Raw genomic sequence first — 21,716 nt, 5'->3', positions numbered from 1 at the left:
CTGAAGCACAAGCGGAAGGAGATGAATGTGGAGGAACTCATTGTTCGACTTCGCATCGAAGAAGATAACAAGAGTTCAGAGAGGAAATTGTTCTCTCAAGCTACTGTGAAAGCCAACGTGGTCGAGCACGGTCAAAGCTCAAAATGGAAGAACCCCAAGTCTTCCAAGATGAGACCCAGAGGAGGCATCAGCAAGAAGTTCTCTGGGAAGTGCTTTAACTGTGACAAAGTGGGTCACAAATCTTCAGAGTGTAGAAAACCAAAGAAGAAGCAAGAGGCCAACCTGAACAAGACACCAGAAATGGACGACCTCTGCGCTGTGGTCTCTGAGTTGAACCTGATTGGTTTAAATCTGCGACAATGGTGGATCGATACTGGAGCCACCAGACATGTGTGCTGCAACAAGGAGCTGCTCCACAACTTCGAGGAAGTCACTAGAGATAAACTGTACATGGGGAACTCAGCAACCTCGGACATCATGGGCCAAGAAAAGGTGGTGCTGAATATGACCTCGGGCAAGGATCTCACTCTGAACAATGTGATGTATGTTCCGGAGATTCGAAAGAATCTAGTGTCCAAATCACTGTTAAGCAAGCATGGCTTTCGCATTGTCTTTGAGTCGGACAGAGTTGTATTGTCCAAGAATGGAGTGTTTGTAGGAAGGGGCTATGTATTTGATGGGTTGTTTAAGCTCAATGTAATGGCGATTAGACCTAAGATAAATAAAACTGAAAGTTCTTCCACTTATATGCTTGAGTCTTCGTGTTTATGGCATGATAGACTATGGCATGATAAAATGTCCCTGACACAATACCTTAATGGGCCGAACATATCTCTGAAGTGACAGTGGAAGCTTCTGTCGTACGATCCTTTATTTAACCATGCCGCCTGTCAGCAGCACTAGCTCCCAAAAGGATGTCGAAGGATATCCCACTGTGTCTGTTGCTTGGTTGAGCAGAATGGATGCTCGGCCAGAATTCTGATATCCTTGCATTATCTGCTACCACGCCGAGCGGGATAACCGTTCGGCCGAAAGTCCATTGTTGCGCCGAGGGGGAGAGCCGCTCGGCTGAAAAGTCCTCTGTCGTGCCGAGCAAGAGACCTGCTCGGCTGAAAGAGATAGCCGCTCGGCTAAAGACCCTCTGTCCGTGTCATCCGTCGTCGGGCCGAGCGGGATAGCCACTTGGCGTGGAGTCCACCATCTACATGCTCGACGAGTATCTCACTGTCTGCGTGCCCAGCTGATGTTAGGTCTGCTATTAGGCCGAGCAGGGAGCCGCTCGGCTCGGCTTCTACTCGTCCCTTGAGCATCAGTTTGATTACTCCCCCGTGCCTAGACGATGGGTCGGTACTCAACCCCCGATCGACGCATAACTCGCCCGATCGGCCATCAACATCCACCCGTTGACCATCTTAACTTTGACCTCCCCATGACAGCAGGGTGGGACCCTGCCTAATCACTGCATCACAAGTCTCCCCTCCAAGTCTAGTCGAAGGAGGTTGTAGTCCGACTGATTGGACCATTGTGTGAGCAGATTCCCTCCCGATCGGCATTCGTTGTTGCATGGACCAAATGGGATGTGGCCTTTTTCGTCGATCGGCCTGCCGAAGTTTGCTGAATGGGCATAAGTGCGCTCCTTCTATCTGATCGACCTGACGGAGGCTTGCACTTGTAAAAATTTTCCATGGAACGCCTTAGGCGAGCACGAGCTAGGTTGATGTCACCCTGATTTCTTACGAATTGTGCAAATCTCCTCTCATTAAGGCAGAACAGATTCCCACGCCTGCATTAACTGCCAACCCGTGGTAGCATGCCATGTGTCACACCCGTCGAAACTGCACGCCTGACGTGACATACATTGATTACGACATTTGGCAATTTAAATTCGACGGTCGGATCTTGACCTAGGTTTCCGCGACCTAGATCTAACGGCTCTAGTCGGCCGAGCCCAGGGTATATGAACCCGCTGCGTCGCCACCTTCTTTGCGCTTCCGTTGCTTTGTGTTTCTAGCGACCCTTTTGTGCTTCTGCGCGATTTGCTTCGATGGTTCCTCGTGTTTCTTTCCCGTCGATCTTTTTCCAGTAAGGTCTCTTTCTTGTCACTTTTGTTGGATCGAGAAGCGCTAGAGGGCGGATGAATAGTGCTCGTGGCTATTTTAATCGATTTAGAAACAGAGTTGGAATACGCAGCGGAATTAAGTAAAGAAAAACACAACACACGCAAACATAGGCCGTTTACTTGGTTCGGAGCCTATGTCGACTCCTACTCAAAGGTCCATGCTCGTTGAGCATTTACGTTGGGCAACACCTATAATCTCGAAAATTATTACAATCTAAGTACAGAGAGAAACAGTAATTAAATTAATACCGACAACAGAGAAATGAAAAACGAAGCTCCGGGTTGTCGGAAGGTTGTTGCAGTACTTTGGGATCGTCTCGTTAGCGGCTTGTCATGGAAGGGTTGCTCAGAATTCATTATTTTTGACTGCTGCTCGAGACATCCTTATAAAGGGTGTTCAAGGCGCCTCCATTAAGCTCCAAGGCGCCTCCAACCCAAGGTTTTATCCCGACTCAGCTGCTGTCGATCAGGCTTTGACCGTTGCTCATTATCCACCTTAAGGCGCCTTCAACGCCACTCCAAGGCGCCTCCAAGCCACGGTCCAAGGCGCCTTCAGTCCCCATGAAGGCGCCTCCAGCTCCTCTGCACAGCTGGCTTCGGCTTGCACCCGAGGTGCCTCCAAGCTCCATGGAGGCGCCTCAGACACTGTTCATCCGAGGTCAAATATGCTATTTTGTCCCTGCACAATGTGTTAGTCCACAAAATACATATATACCCTGCAAGACAAGATTAGCACACATAAATATCATAAGAAAGGTGTTTGACAGTCTCTGGACTGTCCGGATCTAACTTCGGATTTCCAACCGAAAACCCTAGGTCGACCCGACGCCTACTGTTCCCTTTGCGGGGAATGCGTCCTCACCTACTCCTCTCAGGAGAGTTACCTGTTGCCGGTACGATCCTCCAGATCGACTGGACTTTTGCTCAGTGCTTGATGCTTCCGGACTTTCTGCCGGACTCCCGCTCCCCGACCCGTCTAGTTTTCCACCTGGTTCGTGACACCAGGACTTTCCACCTAGGGTTACCACCCCCTAGGACTTTTGCCTGAAGCCCTCGACCCACTAAGATTTTCCGCATAAGGTTATCACCCCTTATGACCTAGGGTTGCCACCCCCTAGGGTTTTCCACCTGCCTAACCTCAGTTAGGACTTTTGCCTAAGTACACTTAGGAATTTTCCTGCAAGCTCATTCAAACTGTTAGATCACAACATAACCTTAACTTTGAATCCTTTGCCATTATCAAAACACTGGTTCGATCGTCGGATGCTTCCCGCACCAACAATCTCTCCCTTTTTTATTATTGTAACTTAAATTCAAAGTTAAGTAAAACAAGCATAAGTAAACGAATGTATCAATAAACATAAGCAAGCTTTTAAAGTAAAAAGTTCAAGTAAGAACGTAAGCAAGCTAAATGTATAAGGCTCCCCCTTAATAAGAGCTCTCTTTCTCTTATTCTTAATTTGAATTTTGTATAATTTAAATTTATCTTACTCTTCCCCTTTGCCATATATCAAAAAGTTTTGTATGGAGAATAATAGTAAAAAGACAACATGAAAGGACTAAGTTTTTAACAACTTACATTTTCAGCTTAAAAAGTTATATTTTAAAACACTTTAAAGCAATATTTCTTGTAAGTGAAATTTTCTAAGTGAAAACTTATCTTTGAAATAAACAAATTAAAGCCTAAGAAATATTTTAAGCAAGAAGTTGGTTTTAAGAAAACTAAGTTTAGTAACTAATTTAGCTAAAAAGATTTGTCTTTGAACCGAAGCATAGCTAAATTAAGATTACTATTTTGAACAACTCCTTTTACTTAGCCAAAATTTGTGCAAATTTAGAAAAAATTAAAACAAATGATTTTTGAAAGGAAAGTTTTGAAAATAGTAAGCTTAAGTTTTGCAATGAAAGATGACTTAGCTAGTTTCAAAAGGATTTGTTGAAAAATATTTCGTAAAATTTTTTTAAAGCCTTTTTAAAAAACATTAATTTTGAAGGGTTTTTCGAATAATTTTTGAAAAAAATAGGTAACCTTAAGACTTTTTGTAAAAATGCTTGAACAGAACATTTTTTGAAAAGAGTTAGCTAAGTTGAAAGGAATTTTTTGAAATAAATAAATTATCTTTTGATTTGACTTAGTTAATTTTGAGGACGACTATAGAAGTCATAAAATATTTAAAAGAATTTTAAATTAACGGCAAAAGAGGAGCAAATTTTTAAGAACCTAATGTCCAAGCATGAGTTAAGTTAAATAGATTTCAAATTAACTAATTTCCTTTAGTGAGGTATCATAGCCCTAAAGTGCAAGCATGAGTCAACTTGTAATTTTAATATCCTTAACCAACTGTCTAACCTTTAGCCACTGGCTGAATACCTAGAGGACAACAGTTTTCACTTGGTTAGTCAAGTTAAGTTCAAAATCCAGTTAGATTTGTCTAGGGCTGGATCATTTAACTTGATTAATGTAAAGTTAGTTTTTAACGCTCAGACTCACTATGATGCACAGAAATAAGCATTCTGTAGTTCAGGCTGTACCCTATGCATCTCACGCCGTTCTAAGTTTTTTTCAAACACAAACAAGTTATGCCTAGTGTGTTTGTGAGATGCTCTGGATGAAACTAGGGGAGCATGATATCTAAGGGGAATATCCTAGGCTAAGTCCAAATTTTGAAAAACTAATAAGATTGGGATTTTGAAAACATTGTTTTTCCTAGAATTTTAAAAGATAATTTTAAGATTAAGCAATTTTGAACACCAACAAAAAAAAAAATTTAAAATTAGATGTAAGAAGTTGGTTTGACAATCAAGATCTATTCTACCCAACACATTCCTATTTGTCTTCTAAGTGTACTGAACTCGAGTTCAGGTAAGGGTTTTGTGAAAATGTCAGCTAGGTTTGATTTGGACTCAACATGGTTAAGTACAATTTCACCTCTAGCTACATGATCCCTTATAAAATGGTGTTTTACCTCTATGTGTTTAGTCCTAGAGTGGTGAATTGGAATTTTGGTCAGATTAATTGAACTTATATTATCAATTAAAATTTTTATATTTTTATATTCTAGTTGATAGTCTTTTAGTGTATGTATCATCCACAAAAGTTGAGAAGCACATTCTCCTAGGGCTATGTATTCAGCTTCAGTAGTGGATAAAACAACGCAGTGTTGTTTTCTGCTTGACAAACTTACTAGGTACTGACCTAGAATTTGACAGCTACCACTTGTACTTTTTCTATCTAGTTTGCACCCGGCATAGTCTGAATCAGAATAGCCAAAAAGGTCAAAGGTGCAAGTTCTATGGTACTAGAGTCCTACATTTAGGGTGCCCTTAATGTACCTAAGTATTCTTTTAGCATAAGTTAGATGTGACTCTTTTGCACAGGATTGATATCTTGCGCACATACCTACTGCAAATAGTATATCGGGTTGACTTACAGTTAGGTAGAGTAAGCTACCTATTACACTTCTATAGTGTTTTGGATCTACTGGTTTTCCTTCAGGGTCAGAATCAATGTTGATATTAGTTGCCATTGGTGTATTTATAATTTTTGAATTTTCCATGTCAAATTTTTTAATTAGTTCCTTAGCATATTTAGTTTGATAAATATAGATTCCATCTTTGGTTTGTTTAATTTGTAAGCCTAAGAAAAAAATTGAGTTCCCCCACTAAACTCATTTCAAATTCATTTTTCATTAATTTAACAAATTCTTTTAAAAGTTTAGTGTTGGTTGAGCCAAAAATTATATCATCAATATAGATTTGGGCTATGAAGATGTCTTTCTCTAAGGTTTTGACAAATAAGTGTTAGGATCTTCGGATGGCTAGAGAGGGGGGGGGGTGTGAATAACCTCCTCTAAAAGCTTAAGGAATTTCTTTCTACAAATCGTTAGCGCAGCGGAAATATGCAAACAAAAATATAATACAAGAAAAAGAAAGACAAGCACCACTAACACCAGTATGTACGAGGTTCGGGGATAACTTGCCCCTACTCCTCGGCGTGTCCGTAAGGTGGACGATTCCTTGATCTTTCGGTAGATCACACCCCGGATAGATTCCGGCTAAAGATTTCCTCATTCTCGGTGGAGTAACCTCTCCACAAAGTCTCCGAAGATATGTAAATGAAGCACAAGACTTACAATGATCAGTGGCTAGAAAGAATGAAGAATATGCTCACAGCCACACGAAGACGACAGTAAAAGCAGAGCGCAAGAAGGAAAACAACTTCTCAGCCAAGAGCTCAAAAACATTAGCACTTGCTTGATCGACCGACCGTTTTATCTCTTCATCCTTCTTCTTATGTCTCTGCTTTTCCACTGTGTTCAGCCTGCACCGAATCACTGCTGCAAGCTAAGGCGTCACCAATCACTCTTCCTTCTCATCTGGTTCTCTGAACTCACACTAATAGAACTCATGTTCTTCGCAGGTGTCTCTGAGCTCGAACCAATAAGCAGGAGTCAAGCTGACTGCCAACTGATTGCAGCCAGATGGCAGCCAGTAAACGTTGATGCTCTAATTGCACTATTTGCAACGTAACACAGTAGAAAGAACACTTTGTCTTATTCTCCTGATGGAGTTTAATTTGAATTTAAGCATTGGCATGATACCTGCAACCTGCAAATTAAAAAGCTCACAGCAGATGGTTAAATCAGACGAATCAGAAGTTGTAGAGAAACAACAGAAACTACCAGATATTATCGTGGATCGGTCAGCAGACCGATCCACATCCTTTTTGACCGATCAGGCCATAGCCTGATCGGTCCAGGAAGGCTCTGATCGGTCTGTGGACCGATCAGGCTATAGGTGGATCGGTCCACAGACCGATCCCCCTATCCTTTCTCCCGAACTCCGTTGCCTCCTGATCGGTCTACAAACCGATCAGTAATTCTCGGTGAGTTCACAAAGAGTTACTGATCGGTCTGGTGACCGATCAGATAATCATAGTATCACTGGATTGGTCAACAGACCGATCCAATGCCTATGTAGGTTTAAAGCTTCCCAGCCCTAAACCCTAAAGCCTTCCTGGTCTAGAGAACGAGCTACCGAGCCCTCTCTAACCTAGTCCGGAGAACGAGCTACCGAGCCCTCTCCGACTTCCACGTTCGGTCCAGAGAACGAGCTACCGAGCCCTCTCTGACCTAGTCCGGAGAACGAGCTACCGCTCTGACTTCGTCCGGTCCAGAGAACGAGCTACCGAGCCCTCTCTGACCTTGTCTTGAGAATGAGCTACCGAGCCCTCTCCGACTTCGTGTGGTCCAGAGAACGAGCTACCGAGCCCTCTCTGACCTAGTCCGGAGAACGAGCTACCGAGCCCTCTCTGACCTAGTCCGGAGAACGAGCTACCGAGCCCTCTCCGACTTTGTGTGCCAAGTTTCCATACTTGGACTTTTCCCTCCCACCTGATCAACCTTGATCAGAAATAAATCTGAGTTTAATTAATATCTGATACAAACTTAAATTAGTGTCAACATCAAAACAACAGCCAGGTCAGACTGTATCAACAATCTCCCCCTTTTTGTTGTTTGACAACACAATTTAAGTTTATATCAGAAATGCTCATATTTCCATAATTTTAGGGGAATCAAGATCCTCCCCCTAAGACGGATACAACACTATGTAAGGAATTCAATAATCCTCAAGGTTATCCTCTCCCCTAAAATCAAAACTTCATTCAACTCTAAACTTAGTTATCTTCTCCCCCTTTGTCAAACACCGAAAAGGGCTCCCCCTTTACCCATACTGTCTCTTTCTTAATCCACATAGAATTCTCTCTAAGTGTATTATCGGACAGTAAATAAGAGACAATCAAGATATGGCATATGAAAAGCATATAAATAGTCAATAAGAACTAAAACATAAAGAGAAGTAAGTAATAGAAAAAAAACGAGTAGCATAAATATATGAAAACAGCTGATCCTGTCCGAAAGCTGAATCAATGGACGCTAGGCACGTGGCGCTCTCCGAGTTACTGACGTAGATCTCCGGCCGGTAGCACGGCGTTCTGACGAACCTGCAAAGAAATCGGGCCGGGAAGGGGTTCCCGGCGACGATCCTCCGATGCTCAAGTCAGGTAAGTGGGCAACAAAGAAGTGGCTCCGAATATGCTAGCATGCGTACCTCTGGTGAAGGGTGAGGCCCTTTATATAGGGCTGGAAAGGGACTCACACACACAGATCGAGGCGATCACGTGCCCTTAGCCCATACCTCAATATGGACTTGTCAGAAAAGCTTACCTGACCCCTTACTGCTACAGTCCGAGCACGTCTTTGATGGGACAGCGAACCCCTGTCATAAGATCCTGCGTATGGCCTGCTCCTCGAACATGCCCGCTGTCAGAGGATGTTTCCTTGTCCTGTTCTCTTCTTACTACATGCCGAGTGTCCGGCCGGTCGGCAGTCTCCTTGTGTTCGGCTGGTCATACGTGCTGGTCCACTTAGGATATTCCCGGTAGTGTGCTCTGTGGAGATCAGTATTGCTACCTTATGCCTTCGGCCGAGTGGGCCACCCGCTCGGCCGTATGATCCTGTTCAACGAGTGTCGGAACCCTAACTCATCGCCGGGTGCCTTTGACTCCGATGGGACCCCGTTTGGCTGACCGATCTCCTCTTCTCCGGTCGGTCGTTCGACCCTTTGACTTCCACGTGGCGTTGACTTCCCTCAGGGGGGGTCCCTGTTCTTATCGCTGGATCAACAGCTAATATCCAGGTCAGACACATGTATCTATCAAAGAGTATCTGAAACATAGACAATCAAAATGACCAACATAAAACAAGGTGTATCAATCAACATCCTTAATATGAGGAGCATCATCATCATCAGCTGGAGGAATGAGTCCCTGAGGCGGCATGCCACTGCTCAAGGGTGGATAGCACGAGAAATACTGCGGAGGTGGGTAGCTGGCCATCCATCCCAGAAGCACCTGCTGCGTCGCCAAATGCTGACTGCGTAGATCATCGTAACGCTGGTCAATCCGAACGCGCAGCCCATGGAGCTCAGCAGCCAGCAGCTCATCGTGCTGATCGATGCGGCTCTCCAGCTCAGCGATCTGCCAGCGCAGATCATGATCTGTCTCTCCATACTCAGCAGCAGCAGGAGGAGGAGCAGCAACAGGAGCAGCATCAACCTGTCGTGGAGGTGCCCGTGGTAACTCACCCAGTGCTCTCTGATAACCATGATTTTGGCTATATTAACTTGATTCATAATGCATGCTTTTGATGGTTTATTCATAGCTTAATCTCACATATACATTATATTTCATAATTGCATGTGACCTTGGACTTAATTGTAATTTAGCCAATTATCATGGTATTTGATGCTAATCTTTGATTATTATTTTGTAGGCATCAAAAGGGTCATGGACCCGATCAAATCAGACCGCATTTGGGCTCAAATCAAGGGCTTAATGAGGCGATCAAACCTTGGAGCATTATGAGCCGTCCATTGAAGATTGGAGAGATCTGAGCCATCCGTCAAGCATCTGGTCCATCCGACCTAATGAGGAGCAGATCTCGTCCATTGATAAAGATCCAAGGGTTTTGATCCAGATCTGAGTTGATCCAGCCGTTGATCAAGCCTCAAATTAGTCTCAGCCGTCCGATCAGATTGAAGATGGTTTAAAAGTTTCGTGAGAAGCTACAGTGCAGCTGGGCTCGGCGTTTCCTCGCGATTTCTTCTACAGTGCTCCGTCTTCTTCCTCGCGGCGCTGAGTTCCCATTCCTCAAATCAGATTCGGTTTCTTCTTCACCGACGACGACTTCCAGCTGCCGGCGCTCATCTTCCGGTGATCAGAGAGCTTGAGGGAGGTTTCCCGATTGTGATTTGGATTCTTCATCGCCGCATACCCGATCGATGGAGGTTTCCATATCGGCGTTATTCGCTTCCACCAGAGCTTGAAGAGAGGTTTCTCAGATGCTTCTGATCCTATTCCGATTCCCATACCGCAGCAAATCTGGGTCGATTTGGCCGATAGATCCGGTTTGCAAACTCACATAATTCTGCTCTGTTTCTTCGGATTGTGAGATTACCAGCTGGATGTGAGCTTAGAGGGAGGTTTCCTATAGCTGTGATCATTCTCTGGTAATAGTTGGAAGCTCGGGAATTGTTTGTTGGGTGCTTGAAAGGAGGTTTCCGAGAGCACTTCTGTTTTGGAGGTTTCCTGGCAGATTGAAGAAGGTTGAGTTCGGGATTTGGTTGAGGAATGCTTAGGGTTTAGATTTATTTGTTTTGTCTTTGAATTGTTGATGTTCCTGTTCAGATCCTCAGATCTGATCCATTACTTTGCTATTTTAATTTGTTTGAGTTTTTCTTATGCAATTCTGTTTTGATTTTCTTTGTTGCAAAAACCCAGTTCTTATTTCTGATTAGAATTCTAATTCCTTAAGATTTCTGCAATTACAGTAATGTTAGCTACTAACTTGGTTTGCAATTTTATTTTACTTGAAATTCTTTGCTTCGGTTTCTATAAGTTAGGATTAGTCAATTCATGAATTTAGGAAATACTTGTTTGACTCATTGAATGTTGAGGTGGCTGTTAATGAGCTTGATTGATGAATGAATCACTTAAACTTTTCATTGTTCACCTTTGTAGAATGTGGTTGATTGTTAGTGAGAAGTGAAGACTTGGTGGATGAGTTAAGTCTTGAATTTGAATGCGATTATGAATTGATTGTTGATTGAAGATGAGGGAATTGCATTAATTGATTCAAAGGTGCATTTAAATCTGAATTTAATTGATGCTTATTTGATGAGAAGGAAATGGATCATGTTTAAATGAGAATGAACCTTATTTGATCTTATTCTTTGATCTTGTGATGTAATACTTTGATTGGAACCAACTCTAGAATTTACACACTTTTACTAGTTAGTCCTCGAAAAAATACGACTTGGGACTCCTTACTACACGTATTCTATTTAGCTTAAATGGGTTCCAATCTTTATTAATTTGGAGCGCCTATTTGTGACATTCAAAAATTTGGCTTACCAAATTTTGGCGCCGTTGCCGGGGAGCAACTAACTAGTAGTGTGTGTTTATTTTAGATTGTGTATTAATTGATTTTATTTGTTAGCATGTTGATTGATTTGATTGCTTATTTCTCTTTTGTATTTTCATGTTGGGTTGTTCTTGAATTGTTTAGTGCTTTTACTGTTCATATTATCATGTGTTTGAAACTTTATGCTCTTGAATCTCCTAATCTTGATTTTTAGTGTTGTAGTGAAGAAACAGGAGATTTCTTTAGCATGGATCCATATTTTCAGAATTTTGGAGGTGGAATGGAGAGTTATCAGTGTTTTCAACCTGAGTATCAAAATTACCCAAATTTGGATCAACAAAATAGGTATGAATCATTTTCTAATGGTTTTAATGCTAATTGGGTGGATAATTCATGTTTCAGGTATGAAAGTGCACAAGGACCATTTGTTGAGCCATATCCTACCTACCAGAGTTCATATGGATTTCAAGAAGTTTCAACAAATTTTATCCCACAACTTTTTCAACAAAACGAACCTCAGATGGATGAATCAACATGGAAACTCAGGGAGATGATGCAACAAATGATCGAACATCAAGAGCAACAATTTTCAAGGATTCAGAACATACAGATTCAATTAGATCAGATTACATCATCTATTAATCAGCCGCAAGCACAAAACTCCAGTGGAGAGATGGAAAGTAGCGATTCTGTCAGGCCTGACCCTACTTCCATTAATTCACATGATTTTTCTAATACTTTTTGTGATGATTATGTGATTATGCTAATTTCTGATCCTACTGATATTGTTGCTAAAGATGTTGTGAGTGATTCAGGTTCTGAACATTTTTTTGAAGATGATTTAAGTGTAGGGGAATGCTTACTGGAAGTATTACCTCAAGAATCACCAAGAGTTGAAGATGTAAGTGTAGGGACTTGTGCTATGGAGCCAAGCACCTAAGAATCACTACATGAGGATGAACATTCAACAGAACCAGAGCTTGAGCATTTACATGATGAAGAGGAGGTAACAATCACCGCTCCAGGTACCATTCAACATGACAAAGTGAGTATTTCTTGTGATTTTTCAGAAAATTTAATTGAGGTACCAATTGTAGACTTTATTAGATGTGATTCATTCATTGATATATTTTATACCCACACTAATGTTCTCCTATCTTCTTTTTACCCCACATGTGTGTGGGAGGTGTTATCTTTTGTTGATTGTGTAGGAGAATATAAGCTTCCGGAGTGGATGCTTACACTGAACCGCTTAAGACCTCCGGAAAGAATTTGCAATGGAAAAATGGTCAATAAAAAGAAATTGATTGCAACCAAAAGTACTCCATTTCCGGTGTGGATTTTGTTGCTAAATCTTCTTCGACCACCGGAATGAAAGGGGAGTTGGTTCTAATTTCGTTTTCTTTTGCATTTTAATTCATGTTTTGTTAATAAATTCTTTTTATGCATTTCTTTAGTTTCATACTTTGCATTTTGCATTTTGTTTCTACATTTGCTTCCATACTTTGCATTTTGTTTAATACATAGCATTTCATTTTAATAAAATTCTCCATGAGAATTTTCTAAGTAATACTTTTAAGATGGTAAAAGTTTTTAAATTTGATCATCAATTTTAGGTCATTTAACATGATTGGATGCTTTTCTTACATGATATTGGTTAAATTGGTAGTGGATTCCATTTTAATTAATTGAGCTTGATTGCAATAAATACCTAGTGAGGACCATCACAAGCCTAAACTCTATTATATTTTTGTGTGGCATGCACTCATAGCAATTGAAACTCTAGAACTTGCTTAGTTTCTTTTCAAAGTCACAATAGCATTTGTGTGCATGGAAATTGAGGATTTTGTCAATTTTATTTCCCTTCATACTTTCTAATTCCTTTCCTCACAATTTTCTTTATACATTCTCATCTAGAATTCGAATTCTTGAGTATCCTTGCTTGTCATTATTTCATTGGGAGTATTGGCTGAATTCTTGATGAGTTGTATTGACTAGATGGATAAAGGATTAAGTGTGGGGGAAGGATTGTTTATCATTGAAGTTATGGAGGTTTTCTAATACAAGTTGACTGGAAATTAAGGAATTGTGAAATCATTTATTGCTTATTTTCTGAACTGTCTAATTTCATTATGTGGATTGCTGAGTAAATCAGAGAAGAAAAATCAGTAGAGAAAAAAAAAAAGGTGCAGATTTGCAGTGTGCAGTAAATCAGAAATTGAATTAGTAAGTTTGGTTACTGAATTTGCAGCTAGTAGAGTTCAAATTCGAATTAAATTTTTGTTCCATCATTCAGATTTGAATGCAGAGAATACCTTGAATATGTTTGTTTCGCTGAATATCTGTAGCTTTGAAGCTCAATCTAATTCTAATTATCAGCAGCAACAGATTTTTAAAAACTATAAATGATGTATCAACTTTGACATGTGGCGTGCCAAGTTTTTGTGGCAAGAGTCTGATAAGCGGAAAGACCAAGTGAAGTTCTTGCTTACTCAAGGATAAGTGGCAATTCATTCTTCTCAAGTTTCATGTGATTAAAATTCTGATTCTGGAATTTGAAAACATAAATTCCTTGCTGTCCCTAGATTCAAATTCCAGAAGCTGTGTGATATGTTCAAAAAAAAAAAAAAAGTTGGTTTCTTAAACTGGGAATCAGTGCTATTATTAGAAGTTGGAAGCTGGATGAAAGTGTATCAGACCTATTTTGGATTTCTGTAGTCAGCTGATAACTGCAAGAAAATTGAAGATTGCTGAAGTTAACTCTACAAGGGCTGTGAGCTCTTTTATTTACTGCAGAGAAATATACAAGCACTAAATACATTCAAGGATCTGAAATTGATTTGTGAATACTTAACCTGGATTCTGGAGCTGGAAACTGAGTGTACGGTTTCTGAAATTTTCAGAAACTGAACATATGTGCCAATTTGGAGATCAACCCTGTTTTTGTGCTAGTTTTCATTCCAGTTCTTATCTGAAGCAAGTAAGTTGGGGTAGCGAAGGGTACTGAGGACAGTAAGTGGATGCTGCTGTGCTGAATTCTGCAGGAAAAGATACTGAAATTGTGGAGTAATGAAAGGCTGAAGGAATGCTAGTGAACATGACTGAATCTGGACATTGCTGGTGTCAAAGAAAAGGCGTGCTTAGAGTAGGCTGCAGAAACATAAATCTGCAAGAATCAAGCTTGAAACTGCAATCTTTTACAGTAAAGTTTATTCCTGAAATTAGAGTATCAACTTGGACTATGTGAGTTTATTTCTATGGAATTTATGCACAAAGACAACTTATGAATCTGAGTTTCAAGTAAATGTTACTACCTTTCAATTCTTTACAAACCTGCTGGACAGAGTCTCGAAGTATCAAGTAGCTCAAATAGTGAGGGGAAATGGCTGCAGTTTTGTGAAATCTTCATAGCATAAGTGGTTACGTAAAATGCTGGAATTCTGGTTCTATGATGATCACAGAAATTGTAGACGTTACTACTGTTTTATTAAATCCATTTGAACCATTTAAGCCATTACTTTGGGTTTTAGATTTTGAAACTGCACAGTCTCAATGCATTGTTGATAATCATAGGTTGCTACCAACTGATGACTACAAAGGATGTCTGAATTTATTTCCTGATTTCTTTGAACTTGATTTCAGTTTTTTGCACAGTATTGAATCTGATTTTCTGAAATCTGATATTCAAAGGAAGAGGTTGCTGGCTTGTGATGTTTTCTGCAGCTAATAAAAGAATTCTTAAACTGAATCTCTTGTTAGAATTGCAGGAATGGAATTAATGTACCAGCAAGTGCATGGTTAGTGCTTAATCTCTATGCTATTCCTGATTAGAAACATCATGAATTCAGTTTCTTTTCAGTTGGACAAAAGCTTGGTATGCGCTGAAATGCTTACTGGTGTTGATTTCTGAAGTTATTAATTGAAGGCATGCAATTGTGGTCATCAGATCTGATTTCTACAACTTTGATTAATCTGTAAAAATGAGTTCAATTAAGAGCATTTTATGCTGTATTGGGAGAGATTCAGCTAGTGTAGAAGCAGTATCAAGAGATAAATGCTGCAGTAATGGTGTGCCAAGTTCTAGCAGTAAATGAGAAACAGTTTGGGAAGCTGTACATTAAGCTGAGTTCGAAGTTAGATTAGTTTTTGATGGGAATTTTAGATTTAGAAACTGTGAAGAATTTCAAAGGCTGAGAGCTGTCTAGTGGAGTTGAAATGTATGCACTTTAATTTGTTGAGGAAACATTTGAAGGCATTGTGCTATTGGATACAAGTTTGATGACACTTTTATTTACCTGTTGAAGTTTCAATATGTTAGGAATCTGATTTACAGATGGAATTCAAGGAAATAGCTTTGGTAAATGTTGTAACATAGAAGGCAAGGTGCTGAATTGTGATGTTAATGGTAACCAATCAAGAATTGAATCAAGATAACATCATTAGCTTTTGGGAATCAGTGAGAATTACTGAAGTTTTGATAACTTTAATTCCAATAAAGGAATCAGTAGGAGAGTTTTATTTACAGAGAGAAGAAATAAATTGTTGTTGGACATGGAACAAAAGCTTGAATTCAAAATCTGCTGGATTGTAACAATCTGAAACAATCTGTAATTGCATGTTCTGATTTATAGCTAGAGTTGGTATCGTTGTGAGTTTCAATTCTGGATTTTACTATGAGTAAATCATTGAACCTTCAATTCTGAAACTGCAGTGCAGAATTCAGCAAATATCCAGCAGAAGTAGGGAAGAAGTTTGCTATTAACATGAAACAGAATTTGAATGTGTAGAAATAGAAGAAAAATAAAATAAAATAAACCTGCAGAATTAAGGAAGGGAATTGAGTTGCTAGTCATCAGGGTATATGCAACACAAATATGACAAGATGTATTTGTAAACATTCTTTAATCATTGAACTTGATTTGTGTCAACTTCTCTTATGAACTTTTTGGACAGAAACAATAAGTTTGGAATTCTGGAATTAGATCCTGACTAGCTGGAAACTGCAATTCTGAATTGCCATACTTGGATTAATAATTCTGTTATTGAATTCTGAATTCTTGATGATTTGAGCCAGAATTTCCTTGCTTTCCAATTTTGAAACTGAAGATTGAAGTAACAAAGATTGGGGGTAAGTTTAAGCTCTGAAAATTTCAGAAAAGCTAATCAAATTGCTGGAGCATTATCAGGTGTTCAAATTGCTTAAGGGAGTGTGGTATATTGGTGGGCACATTTCAATGAATGTGTGTAGCTGTTGGGAGACAATTTTGAAGTGATTAACTGTATATTAAAGAATAGTGATACATAGTTCTTCACGTTTCTAATTCTGTTGTGTGTCTACCTATTTCAAATCTGTTGTGTGCAAAACTACATCCTGCTGTAGTATATTTCTGAAATTTTTCAGAAATTGAACCTAAATTCCTATTTCAATTCTGAAGTGAAGTGGAAGGAGTGTAAACAACCTGTTGGATTGCTGGAATTCATAGTCATTAGTGAAGATCAGTGAAACTGAATTTAATTCCATGGATTTTAAAGTGCAGAAGGTTTCAGCTGGTTCTGCAGTAGGCAAACTTTGAAATATAGTGGTGGCAGAATTTCAGATGGTTGCTTTGGAAACTTAACTCAGTTGTTTTTGTGGAGCTTCACTGCAGTAAAATTAGCTGGATTTAAGTCTTTGTAAAATTGTAGTATTAATATTGTGAGTTGCAGATATAGATTTGAATTGTTGGTTATGGATTATTGCTGAATTTTGCGATCAAAGCTTCTACTGGTGATTATTGGAATTTGATTTGGCTTTCCAACAATGCAAGAGAAATACACATCTTTATTAAATCTGCCAAAGACAGAACAGAGAAAAAAATGAAGAAATTCTGTAGAAAAAATGAAAACAGGTAGAAGAGTATTAAGACATTGGATACATGTTGTGTTTTATTGTCCGAGACGGACAATATTTTAAGTGTGGGGGAGAGTGTTTGATACGTGTTGAGTGTTTGATACGTGTTGTGAGATTTGTTTTCAAATGCTGAAATTGAAGTGGAAAAAACAGTTTAAATACAGTGAAATTTTTTGAAAAATGGCACATTCAAGAGAGTATCAAAGTGGAAGATAGAGTATCAAGATTATTTGTTTGCCATCAAATTGAAGGAGAGGTTAGCTTGATATGTTGAATTGGTAATGACAAATGGTATACAACTCTTTTCACATCAAATTGGTTAACTCATCAAGTATACTCCTCCAATACTCTCATCTTCTCATTTTCTTCATTAATGCCTTTTCTTTTGCCTATTTCATCCATTTCAATTGTTCTTTATGCTTCCATTTCAATTATTCATGATAAATTCCTTTTGATTCATGTATGCTATTTTTATGGTGGTGGAGAATTAGAAAATAAGCAAGCTTATGGTAGTGAAATGTTGTGAGTGACATTGAGTGAGCTCCACTAATACATATTTTGAGTGTGAGAGCTAGAATAGGTAAATCCCTTGCGAGATTGCATCTTGCTTAATTTTTCAATTGGATTGAAACTACCATATCTACTGATTATTGTTTGGATTATATTCATGAATGTTTGTGATTTTTAAGATGATCATAGTTAAATTCTTTTTACTATTTTCTAGATATTGCTAGGGAATTTTCTATGGAGATGATTTTTTAGTTTTCTTTGTTGCAAAAACCCAGTTCTTATTTCTGATTAGAATTCTAATTCCTTAAGATTTCTGCAATTACAGTAATGTTAGCTACTAACTTGGTTTGCAATTTTATTTTACTTGAAATTCTTTGCTTCGATTTCTATAAGTTAGGATTAGTCAATTCATGAATTTAGGAAATACTTGTTTGACTCATTAAATGTTGAGGTGGCTGTTAATGAGCTTGATTGATGAATGAATCACTTAAACTTTTCATTGTTCACCTTTGTAGAATGTGGTTGATTGTTAGTGAGAAGTGAAGACTTGGTGGATGAGTTAAGTGTTGAATTTGAATGCGATTATGAATTGATTGTTGATTGAAGATGAGGGAATTGCATTAATTGATTCAAAGGTGCATTTAAATCTGAATTTAATTGATGCTTATTTGATGAGAAGGAAATGGATCATGTTTAGATGAGAATGAACCTTATTTGATCTTATTCTTTGATCTTGTGATGTAATACTTTGATTGGAACCAACTCTAGAATTTACACACTTTTACTAGGTAGTCCTCGGAAAAATACGACTTGGGACTCCTTACTACACGTATTCTATTTAGCTTAAATGGGTTCCAATCTTTATTAATTTGGAGCGCCTATTTGTGACATTCAAAAATTCGGCTTACCACTCTCCCGTCCTTCCAACGAACCTCCCCATACTGTCCTATGATGCCAGACTTGGAAAATGCACGTTTTCCAAGTCTGCAGTCCTGCCTCACCATCTTGACTATCCTTCCCTTGGAGACATCAATCTGTAGGGTCTCGAGCCAATCCGTAATTATATGCCCATAAGGCATATAAACGGTGAAGCTGTTAGGCTCACTATAGGAGATGATAGACGAATAAATGCTCGACATGATGTCAAAATCAAGATGCCGACGCAATCCATAAAGCATCAATCAGTGATATGGTCGGATCTCTGACAAGGGTTTGGATGTGATTGGAAGAAGGCAATTTGTGACAATCTTAAAGAGAATGTAATTTGGGGCAGATAGTCTCAGAGCTGCAAAGGTAGGAAAATCAACATCTAACTCATCTTGTCCACCCGGTCTAGGATGTCCGAAGAAATACTCATAAATGGGGTCAGATGAGACATCAAAGGGAGAAGGTAAGGGGTCTGGTAAATTAGGATATATGGAAAAGACATTTCCTGAACACCTCCGGCAAGCTAGATAATCAAAGAAGGTCGAGAAATTGAAATCAATAGTCTGCTTAGCAACTCTAGTTTTATAATTAACATCATTAGTTTGATGAAGATTATTATAAAACTCATATACTAAGTCGTAATTGATGTCCCGTTCTAAATAGACTAGAGAATCAAGTTTGTAATAGGCAAGTATTTCCGACACAGATAGACAAAATTCATCCATGAATTTTCGATCCACGGACCTACAAGGAAGCAGTTTGAAAGTTCTTTGTTGAAAGGCTTGTTCAAAGTGATGGTTTGGAAATCTTCCAGAAACGGATGGTTGAGGTCGGAAGGGAGCCTTAGATTTAGATTTCTCAGTTGACGACTTAGAAGTTCCCTCACAAACTTGTTTCTTCCTAAAGGTTAAAAATGTGATACGAACGGGGCAAACAGGTGAGCACGGAAGCCATCAACAACCGAGAACCAAGTCAAATTACAAAGATACGGTGAGAAATGAAAATGAAGTGCCAAAATGAGTAGAGCTCGGGGAGAATGGAGTTACCTTGGTGCCATTTAGGTATCTTTCGGAGAACGGAGAGAAGAGTTGAGGCGTAGGGGAGGTGTCGGCTAGCGCTTCGGCGTGCAATGGGAAGGGAAGGGATCGGGAAGAGTTAAGATAGATGAGTGATCGATCCAGGTGTTGATATGATCGGACGGCTGTCTGATCAGGAGAGATCCTGACCGATCAGGGAACCTCCTGATCGGTCAGGGAATACCCTGATCGGTCGGTGGATCGATCAGGGAACCTCCTGGACCGATCAGGAAGCCTCCTTGCGTACCAGAATGACCTGATCGGTCCCTAGACCGATCAGTAAACAAACAGAGAGTTTTGGATCGGTCGACAGACCGATCCAGACTCTCCTGATCGAGCTGTAGACCGATCAGCGTCTGACAAATTAAAAATTCTCCAGGATTTCAGTAACTGAAATTCGTAGAAATTTTCTATCGAAAAATTCTGAAGATTCAGAACTCAAGAAGTTCAGAAACTTCCAAATTCAGAACCTAGAACCTGAAGAATCTACAAACATAAATATTTCTGAAAGATGAGCTCTTACGGTCTGAAATTGTTCAGAACCGGAAAGTTCCAAACTTTTAAAAACTCAGACCAACTCCAAACGCATAGAGTTCAGACGTTTTGAACCTTAAGGTTTCAAAACCAGAAAAACTTTTGAAACTATGATCTATAGTGAACCAAGGTTTCATGCTACCTGGTTCAAAACACATCCTTGCTATGATCAGTTTCGAGTTTGTCATATCCAAATTGGTATCATTACCTCAACAACTTGTCCTATTTTCAATCAAAATCATGAAAGGTATCGATCAAAAATATCAATCAACACATCAACCAAAGTTAGATAATTTCTAGGTAAAGGTCCAACCAAGTTTCCTTGGTTGGAATATATGAGTAAGATCTAGGAACCAAATACACATGAATTATGTAATGGTCTTCCCCATACTCGATTTATGTCTCTTCAACCTAATTATTCAAGGGATGCATGATACATTTTGAATAATTTGGCTGATCCTAGCATCTCACCCCATTTCTAGCAAACAAAAATAATTTGTTAAACCTTATAGTTTGTGTGAGATGTCCCCAAGTTGTCCAAATTAATTTCCCAATTTCTCTTGTCGTTTTAATTGTCCTTATTGATCATGATGAAGTCCTAATGGCCTATTGAGCCAAACACATTCCCAATTCTCTCCTTAAATGACTAAATTCATTTTCCGGAAGGGGTTTGGTGAAAATATCGGCTAGGTTTGATTTTGACTCAACATATGTGAGCACAATGTCTCCTCTAGCTACGTGATCTCTAATGAAGTGATGACGCACTTCAATGTGTTTGGTCCTTGAATGATGGACTGGATTTTTCGTTAGGTTTATTGTGCTGATGTTGTCACACAACACTTGCACTCCCTTATACGAAAGCCCATAATCTTCTAGGGTGTGGATCATCCACAACAATTGTGATACACTCTCTCCCATGGCAATGTATTCAGCCTCGGTCGTGGAGAGAGCAACGCAATGTTGCTTCCGACTTGACCAACTAACCAATGATGAACCTAAAAATTGGCAACCCCCACTAGTGCTTTTTCGATCCAATTTGCACCCAGCATAATCGGAGTCGGTATAACCTATCAAATCAAAAGACTCAGTACGAGGGTACCAGAATCCTACTCTAATTGTGCCCTTAAGGTATCTCAGGATTCTCTTAACTGCAATTAAATGAGATTCCTTGGCACAGGTTTGATATCTAGCGCACATGCCCACAGCAAAAAGTATGTCTGGTCGACTAGCTGTGAGATATAGAAGACTACCGATTATGCTTCTATATTGCGTTAGATCAACTGGTTTTCCATTCTCATCATTGTCAAGGCGAGTGTTTGTCGCCATTGGAGTGGATACTTCCTTAGAGTCACTCATTTTGAATTTCTTGAGCATCTCTTGAGTGTATTTTGTCTGATGGACATAAATGTCATTCGAGTTTGTTTGATTTCAAGTCAAAGGAAGAATGCCAATTATCCCACCAGACTCATCTCAAACTCACTTTCCATGTGAGTGATAAATTCATTCAAATAGCCCTTGTTATTTGAGCCACAAATTATGTCATCGACATACACCTGGGCTACAAATATGTTTTCACCATCTCTACGCAGAAATAGTGTTGGATCTATTTGACCTCTTACAAAACCCTTTTCTAGTAAGTAAGTTGACAACTTTTCGTACCAAACTCGAGGTGCTTG

This window comes from Zingiber officinale, chromosome 5B (assembly GCF_018446385.1).
Source record: "Zingiber officinale cultivar Zhangliang chromosome 5B, Zo_v1.1, whole genome shotgun sequence".
In the NCBI taxonomy this organism is placed as follows: domain Eukaryota; kingdom Viridiplantae; phylum Streptophyta; class Magnoliopsida; order Zingiberales; family Zingiberaceae; genus Zingiber; species Zingiber officinale.
The sequence above is the reverse complement of the archived record's forward strand: the minus strand, read 5'-3'. Positions refer to the sequence as shown.